Here is a 4,693-nt window from a genome sequence, read left to right as displayed (position 1 = left end):
TCAAGTTACAGTTCCACTGCATTTTTTTCATTGTTCCCCTCTAATTGGGGACTGATTTAAACCTGGGACACCAGGTGTGTGCAATTAATGATCAGGTAGAACAGAAACCTAGCAGGCTCCGGACCTCGTAGGGTAACGATTGAGGACCCCTGCCATAGTGAGTAGTACCTTCATAAACAATCAGCTTTATTTTGAATGTAATTATGAAATATGATATTCAACAAATCATTAGTAATTACAAATACAGTCTTAAATGCTCTTAATCTTTTGACATTTCAGAGGGGAAATTTTCCTCCTTCAAGCAGAACTTTTTCAGTAATCACACTTGGAATTTCTTGTTTTGATAATTACATCAATACAAATGATTGAAATATAGAGAAAATAGGTAGCATAAAGAGATGGGATTATTGGCGCTTTTAATGGTTTACATGCACTCATTTAACAAGGCAGTTTCTCACCTCTCTCGCTCTTCGAGCCTCAGGAGGGCATGGACATCTGGATGTGTTTACACACACACACACACACACACACACACACACACACACACACACACACACACACACACACACACACACACACACACACACACACACACACACACACACACACACACACACACACACACACACACACACACAGACACACACACGCACACGCACAGACACACACACACATATACATGATAATGAAAGGCCTTACCTTCATGTGCCGTTAGCACGTAAAATCTCCCTTGGGAAAATGCACAATTAGCAATTATTGTTGGTGCACAAAATCCAATTAAAATGTCATTACAAACACTTTCAGGATTAACAGTATTGAAAGTAGCTATTTGGCTTTGAAGACAATACGCATTCACATTTGCCTTGTTAATGTAACTCTATGTTTCTAATGTTGTATTTTTAAATACCTAGATAGGCCTGCTGTACATGCACATGTGCAAGGTAAGCCATGTAGTAGTGAAACATTACACACCAACCAATATCATACTTTCTACTTACATGTAAACATTACACACCAACCAATATCATACTTTCTACTTACATGTAAACATTACACACCAACCAATATCATACTTTCTACTTACATATAAACATTACACACCAACCAATATCATACTTTCTACTTACATGTAAACATTACACACCAACCAATATCATACTTTCTACTTACATGTAAACATTACACACCAACCAATATCATACTTTATACTTACATGTAAACATTACACACCAACCAATATCATACTTTCTACTTACATGTAAACATTACACACCAACCAATATCATACTTTCTACTTACATGTTGGGATTTTCCTCCAGATGTATTTCTGTTGCGTACAGCTGTAGATGAAGTTTATAAAATCTTTTACATTTCTTGCATTTTTGAAGAAGAAAAAACATGGTCAAATCAGAAAGACATTCTACATTCAAAATATGCAATGTCCTCAAGGCAGGGGTTCAAGCTTGACTGTCTAATGGAGATAACTCTCTCTCTCTCTCTCTCTCTCTCTCTCTCTCTCTCTCTCTCTCTCTCTCTCTCTCTCTCTCTCTCTCTCTCGCTCTCTGTCTGTCATTCTGTAAACAGAACCTTGGTTCAACCTTGTTCCTTGTTCTTGCACATAAAATCATGCTTTTGAACCAAATTCCTAGACCGATCCTTGTTTTGATAAGACTATATAATGTTTTGCAAAGATTATGATGTGTTAGCTCTAATTAGAAGTATTCCTGTTGATATTGAAGCAAATTGTAGTGAATGATGTTGAATTTAAATTATAGTGGTATAGCAGTCCAATGTTTAATAATAAGCTGTGTCCTTCAACCTGAAGCAGCATATCGTCTAAGTCAAGATATATTACATACACAAAGTACAAACCACAGAGGGGTCTGGTGTGAGTCAAACAAATGTCTTATAATCAACAAACAAAATGACAGGATGATTTATGCCATTTAATTAACTTTCTACATGTAGTTCCACAGGCACATGTAACTGAAGTTGTTTGCTTGATAGTGTAGTCTTGTACAGGGACATGATCTTATTGAAGACTTAAAGACTTGCTAGCTAACCCAGGCTCAACACCCGGTAAGTTAAACCAGTGTATGAGAATGACATTATAAACTTGATGTCTTTGCTGTGGAAAGTAAGGGAGGTAGCCGTGAATCATGCCACCACCTTCCCTGCAACAACCGCCTGAACTCAATTCAACAGAATTCCACACACAGGTCCAAAATGAGGGTAATGAACAGAGAAATGAGTAATGATACTCTATGTTAAAGAGTTCATCATTTGCATATTTTGTTTCAACAAGTGCACAATTGTAACGTGGGAAGTAGATGGCTAGGCTAATTGTTCCACTGGAACAGGTGATTCGAAGATACAATTAAAACTAAAGAGAGAGAGATACACTTGTATTGCCATATACACTATATATAGAAAGGTATGTGGATACCCTTTCAAATGAGTGTATTCTTTTGAAATTAGTGGATTTTACTATTTCAGCCACACCCGCTGCTGACAGGTGTATAAAGCACACAGCCATGCAATCTCCACAGACAAACATTGACAGTAAAATTACCTTACTGAAGAGCTCAGTGACTTTCAATGTGGCACTTCCAAAAAGTCAGTTTGTCAAATTTCTGCCCTGCTAGAGCTGCCTGGGTCAACTGTAAGTGCTATTATTGTGAGGTGGAAATATCTAGGAGCAACAGCGGCTTAGCCGCAAAGTGGTAGGCCACACAAGCTTACAGAACGGGACCTCCGAGTGCTAAAGCATGTAGCGCATAAAACTTGTCTGTCCTTGGTTGCAACCCTCACTACCGAGAACTGTTCATCGGGAGCTTCATGAAATGAGTTTCCATGGCCGAGCAGCCGCAGACAAGCCTGAGATCACCATGCGCAATGCCAAGTGTTCGCTGGAGTGATGTAAAGCTCGCTGCCATTGAACTCCAGAGCAATGGAAACACGTTCTCTGGAGTGATGAATCACGCTTCACCATCTGGTAGTCTGACGGACAAATCTGAGTTTGGCGGATGCCAGGAGAACGCTAAGTGCCCCAATAGATAGTGCCAAATATAAAGTTTGGTGTAGGAGAAATAAAGGTCTGGGGCTGTTTTTCATGGTTCGTGCTAGGCCCCTTGGTTCCAGTGAAGGGAAATCTTAACCCTACTGCATACAATGACATTCTAGACAATTCTGTGCTTGCAAATTGTGGCAGCAGTTTGGGGAAGGCCCTTTCCTGTTTCAGCATGACAACGTCGCCATGCACAAAGCGAGATCCATAAAGAAATGGTTTGTCAAGATCGGTGTGGAAGAACTTGACTGGCCTGCACAGAGCCCTGAACTCAACCCCATCGAACACCTTTGGGATGAATTGCTACGTCAACTGCGAGCCAGGCTAAATCGCCCAACATCAGTGCCCGACATCACTAATGCCCTTGTGGCTGAATGGAAGCAAGTCCCCACAGCAATGTTCCAACGTCTAGTGGAAAGCCTTCCCAGAAGAGTGGAGGCTTTAGTAGCCTTTAATAGTCCTTTACTGGTGGACCGATATTGCCATCTGCAGTGCGAACAAAAAAAACTCCCTTTGGACTCAAACAACTTACTTGGTGATGGAAAAAATGGGTAGGGTGGAATGGTATCATTCACAAACATTATGACAATCAAGCAAACCTCAAACATGTAAGAGAATCATTTTTCATGAGTCCTACCTTCTGTCCTGTTCTCTTTCAGTACTCAGCATCAAGCAGCAATGGAGTACAAGAGCGGCCAGACCTGCCGGGTCACTGACTGCCCCTCCTGTACTGGTGGAGATAGGGAAAGTGGCATTCGGTAAGTGCAGCCTTGACGGCTCTTTGGACAAACCCATCCACATGTTCTCCAAAATGAAGGTCAGTTGGAGCGTGGATATTTTGTGTACTTCTGTTTTAAGCGAGGTGAGAGTGCAGCTGACAGACAGAGTGGAACCTCGAGCTGGTCCCAGAGACATTCACTGTCAGGAGGGGGCCGAGGGAGCTCTAGAGCGTGCAGTGGCGTGTGAGGAAGGATTGGAGAGCAGCGCCTGTGATAAAATCTGATGAATCCCTCTCTACCATATCCCTCCTGCAGTGTTCAAACAGAAGCAGTGCTTTGGTAAAAATCAATGGGGAAGCCAGGAATAAAAGGCTACAACCTATGTGTTGTGATAAGTGTGCTGTTTGCTGCTCTATAACCTGTTAGTTCATACGCCACCGTGATATATAAGGCCAAGATAACAAGAAGACAACAGTCCCATAGTGGGCAGAATAAATTCAACCACATGTTTGTTTCATCACAAAACGTTGGGTTACGAATGTAACCTTGGTTCTCTGAGTAGAGTAATTGCTTGCAAAACGACCTATGGGAATTCCTTCCCGTGATGTGATTGAGATGCTTAATATCAAATATGTTTATAGTCACGCCACACCCTTATTGTACCCACGTAGCCTGTCGCTATATAAGGCGGAGTGGGGTGACATACTGTCTACTACTTCACTCGAACCCCCATGGAGGTGGAGGAACAACATGAATACTTGGTGACCCGTTACTCTACTCAGAGAACTAAGGTTACATCCATAACCCAATGTTCTCTTTCGTTTTTGTAATGACTCAACAAACAAACTATGGGAGACGCTGTACCAAAGAGGTAATTTGGGATAATTCACCATTTAACTAAGTCCAG

At 41.4% G+C, this 4,693-nt stretch overlaps 1 long non-coding RNA gene across 1 annotated transcript; it reads right to left on the bottom strand.

The window, feature by feature from the left end:
• Positions 1–602: 602 nt before the first annotated feature.
• On the bottom strand, positions 603–3,923 carry LOC124003817. The gene is made up of 3 exons (XR_006833276.1): positions 3,705–3,923; positions 1,300–1,340; positions 603–729 (listed from the first exon to the last, which is right to left on the bottom strand). It is a non-coding gene; the product is annotated as an uncharacterized LOC124003817 (long non-coding RNA).
• Positions 3,924–4,693: the final 770 nt, after the last annotated feature.

This window comes from Oncorhynchus gorbuscha, linkage group LG18 (assembly GCF_021184085.1).
Source record: "Oncorhynchus gorbuscha isolate QuinsamMale2020 ecotype Even-year linkage group LG18, OgorEven_v1.0, whole genome shotgun sequence".
Taxonomy (NCBI): Eukaryota; Metazoa; Chordata; class Actinopteri; order Salmoniformes; family Salmonidae; genus Oncorhynchus; species Oncorhynchus gorbuscha.
The sequence above is the reverse complement of the archived record's forward strand: the minus strand, read 5'-3'. Positions and strand labels throughout refer to the sequence as shown.